Genomic DNA, 21,728 nt, shown 5'->3' with positions numbered 1-21,728 from the left:
ACGACATAAGATGAATCAGACACTATATTTATAGGCTCTGAAAAACGTTGTAAAACCTCAAGAACCACTAAACATTCTACCACCTGTGGGGAGGTTTCTGTATACTGCCTCGAGTAGACCTGACCGTTAACCACAAAAGCCCCCAGCCCAGTTTTGGAACTGTCAGTATAAATAACTAACCCTTTTTTTAGGGGACTACAGGACGTTACTTTGGGAAAAACTACAGGTTGAGTTAAAGCAAACTGTAAAATTGGATGTTTTGGGTAATGATTATCTATTTTTCCTGAAAAGGAAGTGACTAAGATAGCCCAATCATTTGAAGTGGCAGCAAGAGTGGAAACCTGCATGGCATTATAGGGAACAATTAACAGCTGTGGCTCACTGCCAAAATGCGTGATGGCAGATTTTAGCCCCCTCAGCGCTAATTGTGCCACAGCATCTGGATACCAGTCAATTATTTTAGCTGGCGAGGCATTAGGATGCACCCACAGTAAGGGTCCTTGCTGCCAAAGCACTGCAGTAGGGAGCCGGTTTGTTTTAAAAACACATAATGAGAAAGGTTTATCATAATCCATGCGAACCAATTGTGCATCCTGTATAGCTTCTTCTACCAACTGTAACGCTCTTTCTGCTTGCGGGGTCAAACTTCTAGGTGAGGAAACATGTGGATCTCTTTTTAAAACATCGAATAAGGGTTTAAGTTCAGCAGAAGGAATCTTAAGAAAAGGTCTAAGCCAATTAATGTCTCCCAGTAATTTTTGAAAATCATTAAGAGTGTGGAGGTGATCCCTTCTTATCTCGAGCTTTTGAGGGACAATCTTATCAGTGAATAAATACCACAGACCCTAGGAATTGACCAGTATCAAAAATCTGGAGCTTTTCTGTGGCAATATATAGGCCCTTACCTTTTAGGGCCTGTAACAATATAGGAAATGCCTCTTTTAAAATCATCAAATTTTTGTGGCATAATGTAAGACGCACCTGTTTCTTTACTCTCTCTGGGAGGAATGAGAAGGCTTTTAAAGGTGCGCGTGTCTCATAAGGAGGAGCTACTGGTAAAGGAGGCGCTGTCGGGACAACTGGGGACAAGCGCGTGGGCCTATACTGCTCGTCAGGATAATATCCTTTTTTCTCATAACTAGCTGCTCCTTCATCTACCCCTGCCTCCTCTTCTGGGTCTAAGCCTTCTCGCTCAAAATCATCATTATCTGAAGTCTCGAGGCTATCAATGTTAAGGGCCTCAAAGTCTTCTACAGGGTACAAGCTGACTCCCCTTTTCCTAACATTAGAGGGCATAAAAGAATGAAAATCTGAGGGTTTCTGGGTTACTGCTCTCCCGTTGTACAGCGCTTCTGGAGGTCCTTTTTCCTTAGGGGGATAATACCTTTTCCTGCGCGCGCCCATTCTCTCACTCTGTTCGGCTTCTGATAGCCTATCCTGCGCTTCACTCAATACCTCTTGCCCCGCAGCGACGGCGGGCCTACAACTCTCATCTCTTAAACAATTTTGTACCATCGTCCAAATGGCCATGGTTTCGGGCCCAAGGTCTCCAGCATTCTGCGCACAGTTTAATTTTCTACCCAATCTGTTCCATGAGGCTGGTGAGAGAGACCCAGAAACTGCAAACCAAGGGGCAGTACGCTCAACCTCTCTTACAAAACGCTGCAAGATGCGGGTGGGCAATTCTAAATCTCTCTGCTTAAGAATTGACTGCAGGGCTGTAATGGTCGAGTGTGACGAGCCCATCACAGCGATGTAATGCCCGCGGCTTATTTGCGTGGCGGCCCAAGGCGAAACTGAAAGGCAAGTCTCAGCGCGTTCTCGCTTTTTTTATCTACAAAGACTTATGGAACGCAGGGGTGCCTCTGCTTATCTACGTCCGACTTAAGCACAAAATTAACACCAGCCCCGTTGGACACAGAGGAAATTAAGAGGAAGAGAATAAAAACTGCACTGACGAAGACCGGAGCCTCTACAGACCCTTCACACGGCCGTGGAAGATTTAAACCAAATTAAAGAAAGATCCAGGATCAGACATACCTTGCCGAACTAATCTCCCCGCAGTTCTGAATTCTGTGGTGCAGACGATGGAGTGGTCGAATTTCCCGGGTTTCGGCACCAGATGTCCCGCGCAACCGTCTCGCCTGCAAGAACGACGCGGCACACAAAATAGAATCCTTCTGCGGTAAACTTTATTAATCTGGAAAAACCGGTACTTGCTTCACGTAACGAAAAGGACGGAGAAAACCAAGAGATCCAAAGAGACGAACAGGACGAACAAGCTCCACGAGACGGCCGAAAACCAACGGGAGAAAGAAGAGGAAGAAGAGAGGAAGAGAGGGAAGAGAAGAGAGGGAGAGAGAGGCAGAAGAGAGAAAGAGAGAGGCAGAAGAGAGAGGAGCTATCCAGCCCTTCCCCTATAAAGGGATCAGTCCTTGCCTTGGACGCGGAGCCCCCTGATTGGTTGAAACTCACCAGGCCCTATGACGCCACGGGAAGAGGCGGAACTCATGAAGCGGAAGTTACCCAGCCTGTGCGCACATGGCTTGTTTACTGCTAACTCCAGCCAGATATCAGCGCCATCTTGTAATGGCGAATGCGTGGAAATGTGTGGGCGGCGCCCCACAGCCAGATATCAGCGCCATCTTGTAATGACAAAAGCGTAAAAATGTGTGGGCGGCGCCCCACAACATCTAAAAGTCTTTTTGGCTTCCCTACATAGAATGACTGCAGTTGTTTGCTGTAAAGATTGTACCAAATAACATACCTCACTGAGATCGCTATAATAACTCATGGGCTCATTATAAGTTGAAAAGACCACCGTCCTAGGAAAATATTTGCCCATCCAGAAGGAAATCTGTAATTCCTCTTTTATTTATAGCACCCTCACAGAATTTAGTGCATTATTTCCTCAATATCCCCTCTTTCCCTTGATTGTAACATAAAGACGTAACACACTTTATTGAGCATATATGTATGCCATACTAAAAAGGCAACAGAACATATATATGATGTGTAGTCTGTTTCATTTTAATTTGAAGGTCATCACTAAGCTGAAAGAAAAACCCTGAAAGATATATTTTGTTAAAATTTTGTTTTATTTGACAATATCTAAGATGAATTCTGGATGATCAAAGAAGATTTTCAATAGTTGTATAAAAGTTTTTATTTAATACTTATTTTCTGTTAATGAAAGCAAAATATAGCAGAGATATTGTTGTGAAAGAAAGCAAATATACTGTTTTTAAGAAAATCACAATTGAGTAAAAGAAGCCTGCTATCAAAAATCTTCAAAGTATTGAAAGGATGTTTAATGTAATATTTATTTTTATTAAAAATACTATGTAGAAAAATAAATTTATGGTTAAATTTAAAGAAACTATTACTTTTGCTTTAGAACCAGAACTATGATTATGTGTTTAACTTAAGTCAGTTAGGGACAATATATGTGAATCTGTATTTAAGAATAGCATAGCCTTTTTATGAATGATAGCTAGATATTTATATGGAACAGAGAGAGAGAGAGAGAGAGAGAGAGAGAGAGAGAGAGAGAAAGAGAGAGAGAGAGAGAAAGAGAGAGAGAGAGAGAAAGAGAGAGAGAGAGAGAGAGAGAGAGAGAGAGAGAGAGAGAGAGAGAGAGAGAGAGAGAAAGCGAGGGGGGAACAAAAGTGGGGGAAGACAGAAACATGAAGAAGATTTGAAGATATGGAGAGACCCATGGCTCCAGCAGCATATGTCACAGATAATGACCTTACTGAACATCAGTGAGAGAAGAGGTCCTTGTGAGAGAAGAGGTCCTTGGCCCTCTAGTGTAGGGGAATGCCAGGGTGGGGTGATGGTAAGGAGTGGGTGGGGGTGGAAACACTCTCATAGAGGCAGGGGGACTGGAGATGGGATAGGGGAATTCCAGAGGGAAAACCAGGAAAGGGGATAACATTTGAAATTTAAGTAAAGAACACATCCAATTAAAAAGGATAGATTTGAAGAGAAATAAAATGCAATAAAAATGTATTGAAGCACTCTACATCCTTCTAAATGTGTATGCACAGCCATCCTCTTTATTGCTTCTTACATGACAAGAAAATAGAGTTAGCTCAGCTGTCTACCAACTACTGAAGGAATGATTGATGTATTTAGAAATCAATATAACAAAGAAAGGGAAAGAACTATATAATAAAACCCATAACACTAAGGAAACTGAAGACAGAAAAAGTAGCTTCATGTTATAACTGAGATTATTTTTTCTTGTTTATAATGATCAATCACTAGTCTGGGATTTATCTGGGGCCCGCAGATTGGGAATACTCCCTCAGTAAGATAGGTTACTAGAGAAAAATCTGAAATTGTATTCTGTGTTCTGGTCTTCAGTCTGTGTAAGTGAAGATCCTCATACAGTAAGCAACAATAAAACTTTTCTCCAGTAAATTGCTATTATAAAAATGGGAGTATTGCCATGACAACAAGAAAGTAAGGAGTTTGATTTCTTATGTCCATGAATCAGTATATTGTCAGTGAACTTACAAAAGCAACCTTTATATTTAGTAAAATATCTGTATGTTCCAGTGACATTTCCATAAAGTTAAAATAAAAGATTTTATAATTAATATTGAATGACAACCTGAAACAGAGAGTAAAAACAATTGTTGGCAAAAGAATAGTAGTGTAGGCAGTAATTTTATTATAAAATTTCCACTATATAACACAATTTCCTCCAAATAGTGATTTCTAAATGAGCTTTAATTTGGTTATTTGTTTCTTGTCTCAGCTGAAATGAATTATAAATTATTTCTTGGAATTTCAACTTCCTACCTACTCTATTTTCACCCATTTCATAACATCAATCACAGTTTAATATAATATTAGGATTTGGGCCCTATTATGTCAACCAGTTTAAACTGTTCGTTTAATTTGATTTTGGGGCCTTTCTGGCTCCCCGGCCATCTTGGTAGCTGATCTTAGTTGGGGGTTGTCCCACACATAAGGCAAGACAATGGTGGCCACAAAGAAGGTGAAAATTTCTCTGGAGTAGATCAACTCTAGGCTCTAGCTTGTTATGAAAAGTGAAAAGTATATGCTGGGTGCAAACAGACTCTGAGAATGATCAGACAAGGCAAAATGGTTGGTGATCCTCTCCAACAACTTCCCAGCTTTGAAGAAATCTGAAATAGAATACTATGCCATGTTGGCTAGAGCCAATGTTCATCACTTCAGTAGCAATAATATTGAATTGGGCACAGTGTGTAGAAAATAATGCAGAGTGTGCACACTGGCTATCATTGCCCCAGGTGACTCTGATATCATTAGAAGCCAGAACAGACTGGTGAGAAGTAAACAAGAAAGTTTTCCCTTAATAAAACTTTGCCAGAGCTCCTTTTAAAAAAATCATTTTTGGATTTTGTTTCCATTGATTTAAGAGTGAGGTTGTACTGTGCATCCTTTCACTGACCTACAACTCATTATGTTGACTAGGCTGGTCTTTGCACTCACAGAACTTGAGCCCTGGGTCTCCCATTATATATACATTTACTTATTTGTCTACTGTCCTAAAAGTGAATATAAAACAGAAAGTGAAGAATCATAGAAATCAAATATATTTATTGAGTAAATTAATGACATATATTTTTAAATCTAAAACAAATTTTATTTAAAACCATTAAGTAGGGATGTATTTAGACAAGCTACACTATAATAATTCAAATTTAATGAATGCTATTTTAGACAAATTATGATTGGCTGTTGATAATTTACAATGCCTTGATTGATTTCCTTATGCAGTTTAATCAATTTGATTCTAACAAGAGAGCACATCTGTTGTAATTAGTGTTGTACTCTGGTTCAATTTTTAGTGAAGCAATAAAAATAAAATAGACCTTCTAATTTTGTCAAATGCCTTAGCATTTTAAAATTATCTGTTATTGCTCAGGAAATGTTAGTTAATGAGTGCTAATTTTTGAGAAATAGGTATTTCAGTGTGTGCTATGAGGTCTATCAGAAGTTGTAGATTTCTATTTGAAAATTAAACAGAAAAATTAATGTATGTGAGAACTCAAATTTTCTTAAAGGGCAAAATAAGGCTAGAGTCAAGATGTTTCATTTAAAAGTTATATTCGGTTACCATTTCTTGTCAGTGTGACATGTTTGTTTAAAATAAAATCACCCACATTGTAATAATAATTAGAAAAATACATAACTCTCTTTATAACCAGAATAATATTTAAGGAGTAAAAGAGTTTAGTAATATGTAAATGCTTATCACTTTTTATAAAAAGTAGGAAATATATAAATATAAAAAATACTGAAAACATGTGAGTATATCTTTGACAGATACCTTCTGATTAATCGTTTGACAAGCAATCATGATATTAATAAGAGCAGCAGAAGGATCAACTACATTATCCAATTTCTCATACTGTAACAAATATATGTGCTGATCAACTTACACAGGACAAAAGATGAGAAGCTCATAGCTTGAGAGGGACTAGTCTTTGAGTCATTAGCACTGTTGCTCTTCAGTGTCAGATTGATAGCTCATCAACATGGTGATCATAGGCAGAGTAAAACTGAACACCTCATGTGTAGAAATGGAATAAAATGAAGACAAGGAGTCTGAGGATCAGTAGTGTCCTCTAAGGCTTATTCATAGTGACTTGAAGAACTGCCAGTAGGCTCTACCTCTTGAATTTTTCAGATCACAAAATATTACCAAACCAGACACAATGCCTGAAACAAGGGCCTTCACAGACCTTCTGGAATGGAATTATAGCCATGACCCAAGTAATAATTACTATAGTTAATTTATCACGGCTGAGAGGAGAATTATTCTTCCAAAGAATAAGGCCAGAAATTGATTTTTCAATTTTATATAAGTCAGCCTTGAAGTCATATGTGTATGAGCAACAACCTGTAGATTTAGCAGTTTTTCAGTATATATCTCTATCTCTATCTCTATCTCTATCTCTACCTCTACCTCTACCTCTACCTCTACCTCTACCTCTACCTCTACCTCTACATCTATATCTACATCTATATCTATATCTATCTATATCTATCTATCTATATAGATATCAATAGATAGATCGATAGATAGATAGATAGATAGATAGATAGATAGATAGATAGATAGATAGGAAGGCAGGAGCCCCAGTGGAAGAATAAAAACTGGAGCCTAGCATGTCTGTCCTCTGAAAGGCTCTATCCAGAAGCTGACTGAAATGGGTGTAAAGACACATGGCCAAATATTAGACAGAGTTCAGAGTCTTGTGCGAGAGTTGGGGAATAGACTGAGAAACCTAGAGTGATAGGAACTCCACAGGAAGACCTACAGAGTCAACTAACCTAAATCATTGGAAGTTCCCAGAGACTGAACCACCAACCAAAGAACACACATCAGCTGAAAAGAGTCCCCTGGTATCAGATAGCAGATGGCACAACACAGTCTCTAGGTGGGTCCCCTAACAACTGGTGTGTATGGTTTCTTTTAAGGCTGACTGTGCTATTCCTTCCCCAATCTGGCTCCCTTCTCTGGTCTCAGTGAGACATGGGTCTATTCTGACAGGGACTTGATGCTCCAGGGTAGGGGAATACCCAGGAGGGCATCCTCGAAGAGGAGAAGAGGGGTGGGAGGGCACACTGGAAGGTGAGCAGCATTTGGGATATAAACAAACAAACAAACTAACAAAAAACCAAAAATTCAATAAATAAGAACTATCTGCATGAAGGATAGTCCAATGTAATTAAAACATTTAAGTAATGCGCTTATTTATTATTATTGATTATTAATTATTATTAAGCAATATATTTGATATCTGTGCTTACATCACTGTGAAACTGTGAAAAGTGAAAGTCTTGGACAAGTGCACACATTAGTTATTCTTTCAGTGGTTAAAATTGCATCTGAAAACCAGTTTAAACTAAAGAAACAATGCCACTTCATTACACATCATTTTTTAAATCTTAGAATAATAACAAAAAAGGGAGCTATATTGCTTGATATTATAGACCATTCCATATTACAAAGAACCTACAGGTAAAATGTCTCACCTGATACATGAAGCAGCCTTTTGAGATGGAAAGAATGGGATCATCATTATTAAACTTGATTCGAACAACCATAGAGGAAGTGACCTATGTTATGACATTAAAATGCTCAATTGTATTTCAGAGATAAGGAACTGAGAGTTGTATCCAGCATGACAGGGAAAAAATACAGAATAAAACCCATTACTACTGTGAAAAGACTGACAAATGTAACAAGATAGTGATGAATTAAATTAGCTATAAACTTATAAAATAAAATAGATTTTAAAACATTTATCAGTATCATTTTATAATTGTAAATGTATTTCTGTAAATGTCTTGGCAATATCTGACTCAGAGCACAGGTAGTCTTAGCCTGTGTTATTGTTCAAGATGCTTTGTTTACTTAGGGTTATGGCCATGTAAACACCACTTCCATCAATACTTTAGACATTTTCAAAAATTATGGACATGTGTGTTTAGCTGAAATAATTTTAAATGCTTGCATGAAGCTAGAATGTAAAAGGAATATTATATATCTGAAAAATAAGAAGCAAGCCAAGGAAAATAACATAAGAGAGCACCTTTTTGCATGAAAATCCCTAATATATATGAACATAGGAAAAAAAAAACAATTTTGTGAGGAAAAGAAAATATGCATGACTGGTGGTCAGAAAGCAGACCCAAACTTGCTAAAGTCAAACCAGAAACTTATTGTTACTTATTTGTTTATTTGATTGAAAACTTATTCTACTTTAGATAGGTGTATATTGGTTAAATATTTGACATTTATACATAAACAGTATCAAAAGTAAAAAAGACCAACATGTTAAATATACACACATATTTTTGAATTCCATCTTAATATTCTAATGACTTTTTTGTGCAATAATCAAACTCTTACTCTTTTTCACAGATATCCTGATTTATAATTATAATGAACTTTAAATATTTATATTTGGGAATAAAGAGATGGTTCAGCACTGAAGAATCAATACTGCCCTTGTTAAATCAAATTTTGTTACCAGTACCCATATCAGAAGGTTACAGCCACTCTTAACTCCAGTTTCAGGGACTTCATTGCCTTCCTCTTGCATCTGAGAGCACCTGCATGCTCATGGTCATACATACACACACACACACACACACACACACACTCACAAATCTCTCTCTCACACACATAAACACACACACAAATATACACACACACACACAATCTCTCTCTCTCACACATACACAAACACACACACACACACACACACACACACACAAACACACACAAGTATGCCTGGACATAAGTAAATGAAAGTTTTAGGAAACACTGACATATCAGGTATATCAGATATTTACAAATATCTGAGGTATATCAGATCTTTACAAAATTAGCAAATTTAGATACTCAAAGTATACTGCATGAAGTTTATTACATGATCCACTAATACTAAATTTAAAGGATTTTTAGTCAAGTTGAAGTTTAGTTTATTATATGAAATGAATGCTTAGTTACCAAAGGAATAGTTTTGCTCTATTAAAAATTTCTAAAAGTAATTTTTAGGTTTCAAAGGCTGGAGTTGCTCTTGTCAGGTTTTAGCATTTAGGTGCATGATTATGTGAGACCTTTTCATTATTTGTGACACAAGCTTTTTTTCTGCCTTCAGAACCACACTTTCAGAGACTATCCACTGCAAAATTCCCAGGAATTTGTAAGTAAGGGACCAAATGTATCCTGCTGTGGTGAGGTCAAAAACACCCATCACCTCTTAGTGCCTTCCTGTGGGCAAGCACCTTGGCCAGCTGCCTGTGGAGGGGCAATTCAGTGGATATATAAATAAATAGGCTATGCCTTCTCTTCTCCATTCTTTCAAAAGGAACGTTTTTACTCCTGCTGTTGGACATGGTTAGAACAAGTAAAACTAACGCAAAGTTAAAACGAAAATTAGGAAAAATTCGTTCTGGCAGCATCGACAGCCCATACACCTGGCTTATGGTTCCCAGAGCAAAGCAATTGCGCTGGAACACAAGGCTTGCTTTGCGAACGGTGTGACTAAAATAGATAAACAGATGATCGCACTGAAACTTTTTGAGTTTTGATGCTTGCAGTGTGGTGCTGCAGAAGTAACTGGAGAAGAAATGGGTCCAAAGAAAGAAAACGAGACAGAAACAAGGAAACAAAATAAAACAGTGACATAAGGGTGAGGTCTATTACAATGTCGATTGTTTCCCCCATAGTGAGAAATTCTGAGCTTTGAATAGTTTCAAGACATTTGAATGATTTGAGGATGTGAATTTAAAATTAAAATATTGGACAAGAATTTAGCAAATATGAGCATGATGTAGAAAGGAAAATAAGTAAATTCAGAAAGTTCATTGATTTTGGAACAATGCTGTTCATTTTCATTGTCATTACTAATACCAGGCAATTATACAGGTTGGCAGTTATAGGAGAATTTCATGGTCTTATAAATTTGTGTTGTCATAAATGACAGTGATTTAGTCTTATTTGTTACATTCGAAAACTCAGGCTTACAATGAATCTCAGGAAAGAATGTATGACTGTTTAGTATTTGCCTGACAGGCAGGTGAGAAAACTCACTGAATTTTGCACAGACTCCTGAGCAATGAACATTTTGATACCAAACATGCATGCTGTTTTATATTCCTTAAGAGCGTGGAGGTTTTGAAAATTACACACCTAACATACATTAATGCTCAAAGGATGAGGTTCTATTTTAAGTTTCTCAAAAAGAGAACATAAATGATTTTAGAGTAAATGTATGTAAGAAATTCCTTTCCCAGTTACTATCACTAATCACCTGGTGCTAACTTCATACTGTATGGCCTTTCCTAGAGCACAGCATTGGTTTCCATCTATGTAAGCTGCAATTGCATATTTCCTCCTTCTGTTTATGCTTTGTTTATGACCTTTCCCGTGAATCTGTAGAAGGAAATCAGAAGATAACTAAGTGACCCATTCATGCTGTTGATTAAATATACATAATATTTTTGACTGAATAGTAATCATATAGTGATTTAGGGACACTTAAATTTTACATTCAGCCTAATTATTAGTAAACTGTGGTGTAAAATGCTGGTGTTTTAAACTAGTATATGTGAAGATTCTATGGCTAATGAGACTTGATGATGAAAAACTGAAGTTTATTTTGTGAGACCAGAAAATGATATGATCAATCTTGGCATTTATATTTATTACAGGATTGTAAAGTTTACTGGAGATAATTTTTAGTGTACAAAATTGTACAAGTAAAAATTTATGCCTGTGGATATATGATGGTATATATTTATATATACATATGGAACACACTTATATTTAAAAATATTTCTAAAGACTATCATAAACCATAAGAATTGATAAAATTTTAAAAGGTTGCAGGATTCAAAATCAATACACAAAACACCCACCTACATTACTATTCAGTGTGACTAAATTATCTGACAGGCAAACTGGGAAAAATAAACCTCCTAGCAGTAATGCATGGGTGCAAATGTTATAAAAGCCTAGGAAAACCAAATGTCCACAATGTCTCCAATCACAGGAAATTTTCAGCAACACTTGTTTTATCAAACAGCTCATTCTATTCTACAATAGTATAACTGTTACTTCTCATTGTGAAGTTTCAGTAGTCAAACTTCCCAAACATTTTTTTCCCTCTGGCCAAATCCAGTGGATACTATTGTTTCCTCATGAATGCCTTCACACCACCAAGCAGTTGGACACTACCTTCTGCCTCTACAGAGAAGGTCTTTGCTTATTGAGAACCTAAGTATTTGAACTTTCTCTTCCACAATAAGCTCAGTCTTGCTTCCCTTTCAATGTCACTTATTTCAATATTTCTACCTTTGACTTTACATTTATAGATCCAACCTGTAGCAAAGAGTCTACCTCACCTTGCTATACCCCTGATCACTGTTGACCCGGTGCCATTGGGTCATCTGATTGCCTTCAGTGACACAGGCATTTCTTAATGGAATTCATAATCTACCCTGGATGTCACAAACATGTATCTTAGTTTAACAATGTTAGTGTGGATTAAAGATATACATTCAGTGAAACTGTTGCCATGACGGTGACAAGGCTTCAGTGAACACTTATGTATGTATTCAAAATGTGGTCATCTTTATTGTTAGTGAGCAGTGTTAGGCAAAAGTATTAATCAAAGTCATTTTGTTTTCTTCAAGTTAGACTTATTTTAACAATTGTGTTTAATAATTAGTTTTATGTCAACATGACACAAGTTAGAGTTATTTAGAAAAAACAACATTTTTATTTTTTTTTTTGAGAAATGTTCCCAACAAACCCGTGGGGTAATCTCTTGACTAAGGATTGATGTCAGAGGACCATGTCCACTGGGGGCTGTGCTAACTTTAAGCAGGTTGTCATTGATCCAATAAAAAAAAAACCAGACTGAACAACCATGAGATATAATCACCCGAAAAATGCACACCACCATGGTTTCTACATCACTTCACTTCCTTATTCCTGGTTACTGTTTGAGTTCTTGCCCTGATTTCCCTTCTTGAAAAATCCAATATATGCTGTATGATTAAATTATCTCTGCCCTCCCTTTGATGATTTGGATTATAATGTTTCATCACAACATTAGGAACCCTTACCAATGTTGCAATTTTCAAAATTCCAGTGATGCAAATAATCCCTTAATACACAGATAGAAATTGTTTTAAATTGGAGAACTTTATTTTTAAAAAAACAAAGATAAATGTACAATTTTTAAGCATTTTTGCATAAAAGTATGTGAATACATATTTGTCATTGCTTGGCTTTTTTTTATAAGGTTGATAGTGTGCATTAAGATCTTACTAGTTACAATGAGCATAAAGTAAATGTGAAACAGGATGTAACCTGGAATTAGTCAAGGATTTCTTGGGGTGTAAGGAGTTAAAATAATGGGTTTTTGTCTTTTCTTTTCTTTTTCCTTGAACTTCACACAGTCTGTGAGTTCTTTCTGGGGTGTTCAGAGCATTCTGGGGTTAGCATCTAATTATAAGTGACTGCATATTATGTCTGATCTTTTGTGACTGGGTTATCTCACTCAGGATGACATTCTCTAGATGCATCCATTTTCGATATTCCTCAATTGAGAACTTTTTGTTTAGCTCTGTACCCCATTTTTTAAATAAGGGTTATTGATTCCCTGGTGTCTAGCTTTTTGAGTTCTTTCTATATCATGGATATTAGGCCTCTATCAGATGTTGGGTCGTTAAAGATCTTCTCCTACTCTGTTGGCTGCCATTTTGTATTCTGGACAGTGTCTTTAGCCTTCCAGAAATTTTGCAACTTCATTAAGTCCCATTTTTCAATCTTTTACCTTACAGTACAAGCCATTGGTGTTCTGTTCAGGATATTTTCCCCCGGGCCTATGTGTTCTAAGCGTTTCCCTACTTTCTTATCTAACAGTTTCAGTGTACCTGGTTTAGTGTAGACATCTTTGATCCACTTGCACTTGAGTTAGTACAAGGAGATAAGAAAGGGTCTGTTTTCATTCTTCTGCATAATGTGTCAGTTGGACCAACACCATTTGTTGAATAGGCTGTCCTTTTTCCATTGAATGTTTATGACTCCTTTGTCAAAAATCAGGTGACCATATACGCAAGGGTTCATTTCTAGATCTTCTATTCTATTCCATTGATCCACGTGCCTATTTCTGTACCAGTACCATACACTTTTTAGCACAATTACTTTGTAATATAGCTTGAGGTCATGGATAGTGATTTCCGCAGATGTTTTCTTGTTGTTGAGGATAGATTTTGCTATTTTAAGTTTTTTGTTATTGCAGATGAAATGACACATTGCTCTTTCCAACTCAATGAAGAATTGGGTTTGTATTTTAGTGGGGATTGCATTGAATCTATAGATTACATTTGGTAAGATGGACATTTTGCAATGTTGATCCTTCCAATCCATGAGCATGAGAGATCTTTCCATTTTCTGAGATCTTCCTTGATTTCCTTCTTTAGAGGTTTGAAATTCTTGTCATATAGGTCATTCACTTGCTTACTTAGAGTCACACTAAGGTATTTCATATTTTTTGTGACTATTGTGAAGGGTATCTGTTCCCTAATTTCTTTCTCCACATGTTTGTCATTTGCATAGAAGAAAACTACTTATTTGTTTGAGTTAATTTTATATCCACTTTGCTGAACTTGTTTATCAGTTGTAGGAGTTCTCTGGTGGAATTTGTGTGGTCAGTTAAATACACTATCGTGTCATCTGCAAATAGTGATGTTTTTACTTCTTCCTTTCCAATTTGTATCCCTTTGATTTCCTTTTGCTGTCTAATTGCACTGACCAGAACTTCCAGTACTATGTTGAATAGGTAGGAAGAGAATGGGCAGCCTTGTCAAGTCCTTGATTTTAGTGGGATTGCTTGAATTTCCCACCGTTAAGTTTGATGTTGGCTGTTGATTTGCTGTATATTGCTTTGATTATGTTTAGGTATGGGCCTTGGATTCCAGTTATTTCTAAGACGATTAACATGAAAGGGTGTTGAATTCTGTCAAATGATTTCTCAGCATCTAGTGAGATATCCATGTGGTATTTTTTCTTTGATTTTGTTTATATGGTGGATTACATTAATGGATATCTGTATATTAAACCATCCCTGCATTCCAGGGATGAAACCTACTTGACATATTTTTGCATCAATGTTTATAAGTGAGATTGGTCAGAATTTCTCTTTCATTGTAGGGTCTTTGTTTGGTTTAGGAACAAGGGTTATTGTTGCTTCAAAAAAAATGAGGTAGTGTTCCATCAGATTCTATTTTTGTGGAGCTGTTTGGAGAATATTGGTACTATGTCATCAATAAATGTCTGATAAAATTATGCACTGAACCCATCTGGACCTCCACTTTTTTGATGGGGAGGCTTTTAATGATTGTTTCTATTTCTTTAGGTGTTATGGGATTATTTAAACGGTTTACCTGGTCATGGTTTAACTTTAATATCTTGTTTCTGTCTAGGAATTCATCCATTTCCTCCAGATTTTCCAGCTTTGTTGTGTATAGGCTTTTGTAGTAGGATCTGATGATTTTTTGAATTTCCTCAGTTCAGTCATTATTTCTCCAATTTCCTTTCTGATTTTGTTAATTTGGATACTCTCTCATTGCCCTCTAGTTAGTCTGGCTAAAGGTTTATCAATCTTGTTATATTTCTAGAAGAACCTACTCTTGGTTTTGTTGATTCTTTGAATTTTTTTTTTGTTTATATTTGGTCTCTTTCTTTTCTAAGTTTGAATATTTATGCTGTCTACTCCTCTTGAGTGTATCTGCTTCCTTTTGTTGTAGAGTTTTCAGCTGCGCTGTCAAGTTGCTGGTGTATGCTCTCTCCAGTTTCTTTCTGGAAGCACTCAGTGCTATTAGTTTTCCTCTCATTACTGCTTTCATTGCATCCCAAAGGTTTGGGTATGTTGTGTTTTCATTTCCTTTGTATTCTAGAAAATCCTCCATTTCTTTCTTTCTTTTTTTCTACTTTGACCCTGCTATCGTTTAATAGAGCGTTGTTTAGTTTCCATGTTTATATAGGCTTTTGTTGTCTTTGTTACTATTAAGGGACAGCCTTAGACCATGGAGATCTGAAAGGATGCATGGGAGTATTTCAATCTTCTTATATCTTTTGAGGCTCATCTTTCGACCAATTATGTGGTCAATTTTCTAGAATGTAACATGAGGTGCTGAGAATAAAGTGTATTCTTTTGTTTTAGGATGATATATTCTATAGATATCTATTAATTCCAGTTTGTTCATAACCTCTGTTAGTTTTACAGTGTCCTTGCTAAGTTTTTGATTCCATGATCTTCCATTGGTGAGACTGGGGTATTAAGGCCTCCCAATATTATTGTGTGGGGAAGAATGTGGGTTTTTTGTGCTTTAGTAGGGTTTCTTTTATGAATATCAGTGGGTTTGTATTTGAAGCATATATGTTAAGAACTGAGAGTTTCTCCTGTCAAATTTCCCCTCTAATGAGTAAGAAGTGTCCTCTTTATTTTTATTTTTTTGATAACTTTTGGTTGAAAATCTACTTTATTCGATATTAGGATGGCCACACCAGCTTGCTTCTGGGGTTCATTTGCTTGGAAGGTTTTTTTTCCAACCTTTTACTCTGAGATAGTTTCTGCCTTTGTCTCTTAGATAAGTTTCCTGTATGCAGCAAAATGCTGGGTTTTGTTTATCTATCCAGTCTGATAGTCTGATAGCCTATATATTTTTATTGGGGAATTGAGTCCATTTATATTAACAGATATCCAGGCATAGTGGTTGCTGTTTCTTGCTACTTTTCTTTTTGGAGGTTGAATTGTGCCTGTATTTCTTTCTTCATTTGGTTTTCTAGCTTAGGAGGTTTTTTTTTTTTTTTTTTTTTTTTTTTTTTTTTTTTTTTTTTTTTTTTTTTAGGTTGTAGTTTCCCTCATTTTATTGGGTTTTTCCCCTATAATTGGTTGTAGTGCTGGGTTTGTTGTCAGATATTGTGTAATTTTAGTTTTGACTTGTAATATCTTTGTCTCTCCTTCTATTGTGATTGAGAGTTTTGCTCAGTATAGCAGCTTTGGCTGACACCTGTTCTCAGGGTCTGCATGATGTCTGTCCAGGCTCTTCTAGCTTTCATAGTCTGTTGAAAAATCGTGTGTAATTCTGATTGGTCTGCCTTTATATGTTACATGGCCTTTTTCCTTTTCTGGTTTTAATATTTTTTCTTTGAATTGGGCACTTGGTGTTTTGACTATTATGTGTCGGGAGGAATTATTTTTCTGGTCCAATCTATTTGGAATTCTGTAGGCTTTTCTTTCTATGCTCATGGTCATCTAATTCTTAAGTGTAGGGAAGTTTTCTTCTACAATTTGGTTGAAGAAATTTACTGTGCCTCTTAGTTGATATTCTTCACCCTCTTCTACTCCTATTATCCATTGGTTTGGTCTTCTTATTTTGTCTTAATCTCCTGGACATTTTGGGCTAGGAGCTTTTTGGATTTTGCATCTTCTCTGACTGTTTTATCTCTTGTATCTCTTTCATCTCTTGTAGGTTGTTGGAAATGCTTGCATCTGTTACTCCTGATTCCTTTTTTAGTCTTTCTACCTGTAGGGTTCTCTCTTTTAGTGTTTTTTTTTATTGTGTCCATTTCTGTTTTAAATTCCTTCTTCCATTCCTTCATCTCTTTGGTTCTCTTTTCCTCTAGTCTTTGATTTCTTTGAGTGTTTTTCTTGTTTTCCCTTTAAAAGCTTCTAATTCTTTATGCTTTTCCTCCCATTCTTGTTTAAAGATCTTTATCATCATCTTGAGGTATAATTTCAGGTCTGAGTCTTCTTTTTTTTGAGTGTTTGTCATTCCGCTGTTTGCTGTGATGGGAGAGCTGGGTTCTTGTGTTTCCAGGTTGTCTTGGTTTCTCTGAGGTACGTTGTTTTGCTTTCCTCTTGCCATCTTGTTTTCTGTGATCATACGTGGTCTTGTTCTCAGTGATTGGTTCTTGCCTTTCCCTTGTACCTGGCCTTTGTCCCTGGATCTCCTGATCCCTAGTTACTTGGAATGCCTTCTCACCATGCCAGTGTCCCTGGATCTCTGCTCTTCCTGGTTCGGATGGTCTGAGTGCCGGTTCTGCACTCACAGTCCTCCAGCTGGGATTAGTCCAATGCTGGGTTACTGTTTTCCTGAACCAAACTGGGGTGGGGGAGCCCACCTTCTGCATGCTCAGCAGAGATCACTCTGTAGAGATCTCTGTACACCCCGGCTAGTCGGAATGCCTTCTCACCAGGCCTGTGTCCCTGGATCTCCTCACTGATAGAAATCTATATAGCTAAAATAACTACTTATAGTCAACCAATTCTTGCTGCATATAAAACCACCAAAATATACTAACAGTATAGTTTTCTTCATTGTCTATTCAAAATTTTTTGTTGATTTACTTTGGCAACATTTAAAGTATCCACACTTTGGTTAGATCAAAGTGGACCTCACTTATTTCCAGACCTCTTTTAGACAGTAGACTAACAAAGACATGTTGATTAATGACACCTTGATTTAATTGAAGGAATATCGTGACCACTACAATTATAGAGGAGAAGAGAAAGGTAATCCCAGTCCACTGAGAGAAACCCATCCCAATAGAGATGGTACTGATCCAAACAATTGAGGAAGCAGAAAGAAAAATGAGCTAATTAGAGAATGTGGAAGAACATTCTCATTATTAAGAGAAGATACAGAACAATTTTTTATTCAACCATCCTAAAATACACCACTAGCTGCAAGAAGTTGCAAACTGGAGTTTTAACAGTCACAACACAGGAACTGAAACCCCAACTTGCAGGAGTGATTTCAAGGGAACTTTTCAAAGAGCAGGTAGGCCCTTCTGGCATCAAGATGGATTCAGTTAGACTTGTAAAGCACATAAAATTAAAGGACATTCAATGGCATAGTAGATGCTGGAGGCATGAATAAATTTAATGGATGTGTTTGGCTTTTTCTGAGTTTTAACTATTTGAACTAATATAATTCTGTATCGGCCAATTTCACCCAAAACTGCAAGGTTTTATCAATGTTGTATCCTAGTCCTTTAAGCAAAGACCAAAACAATTTTTGGGCTGAGTGTGTGTTCTTTAAAGGGGCTTCAAACTTCCCAGGTGAGCAAAGATACTGAGGAAGACTGTCAATTTCTATTTCCCACTGGGTATGGATCGTTTGCTTCTTGGAAGTTGAAAAAAATTTCTTTGTCTTCTGTCAAAAATGAAGACTTGAGAGATAAACAAAAGAACCATATGCTTCAGGAAAGAAAAGAGAAAGAACAAAGAACATTAGTGAGGATCATTTCTCTGTACAGTTTATAAAATGAGAACCCATGCTCTGATAGAAGACATAAATAGTAAGAAGACATTCTTCAGAACTTTAAAAAGTTTACAACTTGAACTGTTCTCAGATGCTTCACTGTTCTGCATGTCTGCAACACTAAAAAGTTCCCAAACTTTTGTTATCCCAACAGGTGATCTCAGTTCCTAGTTGAAAAAAAAATTGTGAGCGTTTTTTTCCTGGTAGAAATAAGCTACATTAAAGTGTGTGTATTCAAACATGAAATAGCAAGCTGAAAGCCAATTTATATGACTCTCCTACAGCATCAACATAAGCCACAGGAAATATTGTCTTTTAAGGGAGTTTGTTGAAACTAGTAATATATGAAGAAAGAACTCATATTGGTCCAATAACTATTTAAGTACGTAAAAGAACCAGACAGCGTTAGAAAACAAGGAAGAATATAATGTCCATTCAAAGGTTAAAAGATTGCTTACTTTATAACAGTCTTTGTGTTTACTCATCTATAGATGAAATGAATGTAACATCTAATCAGAATCGATATAAAACCTTTTGTATGTGGCATACATAAACCCAAGAATGTTATTTGAGCTTTAATTTATAACAAAAAGAGTTATAAAGTAAACATTTATGGCTAATATGTATTTATTACTTAGTGGTAAGAAGAGAAAAAAGAACATTTCAATCCAGAAATGTTCTGAATTAGATATAAACAATATAAGATACTTAATCTAACAGATTGGTGTTTGTCAGTGAAAGCTAAGCTTATACATGAGTCTAATAATTATTAAAAGTTCTTTAAAATAAATTTGAATTGTGTCAAAAATATATTTAGAATGAGGTTTGAATTTAAAAACAGTTAAGCACTGTTTTTACAATTATATATTTAATTTGTTGATATTTTCAAAGGATCAAGAAAATTTCTGATCATTTTTTCTGTAAATAAAACTACCCTTTAGGGCAAAACCACAATCAAACACTAAGAATCCCAGAAAATCCCCTTCTATATTAGGAACAAAGCCCCTTGCCATTTGCAATAGAGCACAGTTTGGGCATCACTTTTAATGTTCATGATTCCATGACATGCATCAAGACCTCATAACTGTGTCTACCAGAGCATTTGGGAATATAGCCAGATTTGACAGCAAATTTTACTGACATCTGAAATTATGCACAAACATTCTAATAAATTTAAAATTATGGTTAAAGTATTTAGAGTATTTCATTGTATACTTAATTGCTAATTTAAAAACACTTCATTAAATATTTCATATACAATATATTTTTATCATATATCCCACCCTAAGTTCCTCCCTTTTCCTTCCCCATTTCTTACCTACCAAACTTCAAGTTTTCTCTATGTTCAAAAAGGAAAAAGAACAAAGAAACAAAAAATACATACAATAAGCTAAAAGTATAACATCAAACCAAAACAGAAAGTATGTAAACAAAAAGTCATGGTGTCCATTTTGTGGTGGTCAACTACATTAGGCTTGGGGCCAGACTTGAAATGTATGTAATATACTGTGAGATGTTGAAAGAAAATTGAATTTTTACTCTCCAGATAGATGTCAGTTTCTGAAAGCTTTGTAATTAGAGGTGGGACCCTTGGGCCCTTCAGAATGCTGAGACATTATCTAATTTGAACTTATATAAATCAAATGCATTCTGTAAGTCTTTGAATTAGAATGTGTGTTAACCCCATTTGATTCTTTTCCATAAAAGCTCTTAGGATTATTCATGTGATGTGAGCGAGATGTTCTTAGAATCAGCTATTTTTGTTTTTATAAATTTACCATCTATTAGTGAACAAATCAGCAAGGGTTAAACCTGAAAAATACATTTACTGGGACAAATGAGTCAAATTTTTTTTTTCATATTTTTAGTTATATTCTGGGTTTGTTATATAAAGTACTTCAAATCTTATAAATACAATGAATGCTCCCTTTGTGTAACTTCATCTACTGAAGTAGGACCATACATGTACAAGCATAAATATGATTCCTGTAAGGTTTATTACATTTATATCATGTATATTAATATCTATTATATGTTTTTCTTATGGCACAATTTATTTTATTTTGACTGATTTGTATACTTTTTTCTTTTTTTATAAGATACTCTCTGAATTTACATTTGAAATGTTATCCCCTTTGCCCCACTCCCCACTCCCCCTCTACTTGTCTTCATTAGGGTGCACTAGCTCCCAATCACCCTCTTCACCTCAGTGCCTTGGCATTCCCCTACATTGGGAAAACTTGCCCTCCCTGGACCAAAGAACTCTTCTTACACTGATGCCAGACACTGCTATACTCTGCTACATATGCAACTGGAGCCATGGGCCTTTCAATGCATGCTAGATGGTGGATGATCTAGTCCATGGGAGCTATGGAGGATTTGGTTGGTCCACAATGTTGTTCTTTCTACGAGGCTGCAGCCCCTTCAGCTCCTTCATTCTACCCCGTAACCCTGAGCTCCCTCGCCAGGTTTTCTGTACTCAGTCTGATGGTTAACTGCAAGCATGCTCAGCGGCATGATTCTGAAAGAATCCTTGAGGCGGTACTCCTATCTGGTTTCTGCCAGCCAGCACCTGCCAGCATCAGTGATAGTGTTTGGTCTGGTGACTTCACATAGGGTGGATCACGAGGCAAGACAGCCCCTAAAAAATCCCCTATTCAATCTAAGCTCTTCCACTTAATCCTGAACATCCTCCCAACTGTTTTGTTCTCCATCTAACAAGGACTATGGCTTCAACATTTTGGCCTTCCTTCTTTTTGAGGTTTGTGAACTCTTTATTGGGAATTCAGAGTTTTCTGTGGCTATTATCAAATTATTATTGATTGCATACCATGTGAGTTCTATTGTAACTGGGTTACCTCCTCAAGATG

General features: G+C 36.3%; 1 pseudogene across 1 annotated transcript; it reads left to right on the top strand.

Annotated features, from left to right (window-relative positions):
• The first annotated feature begins 4,990 nt into the window (after window positions 1-4,990).
• LOC308420225 (large ribosomal subunit protein eL30-like) lies at window positions 4,991-5,331 on the top strand (annotated as a pseudogene). The gene has a single exon. The product of its transcript is annotated as a large ribosomal subunit protein eL30-like (transcript).
• The last annotated feature ends 16,397 nt before the right edge of the window (window positions 5,332-21,728 follow it).

Source organism: Micromys minutus, assembly GCF_963924665.1.
Source record: "Micromys minutus genome assembly, chromosome: 4".
Taxonomy (NCBI): domain Eukaryota; kingdom Metazoa; phylum Chordata; class Mammalia; order Rodentia; family Muridae; genus Micromys; species Micromys minutus.
This window is presented reverse-complemented; position numbering and strand designations above follow the sequence as displayed.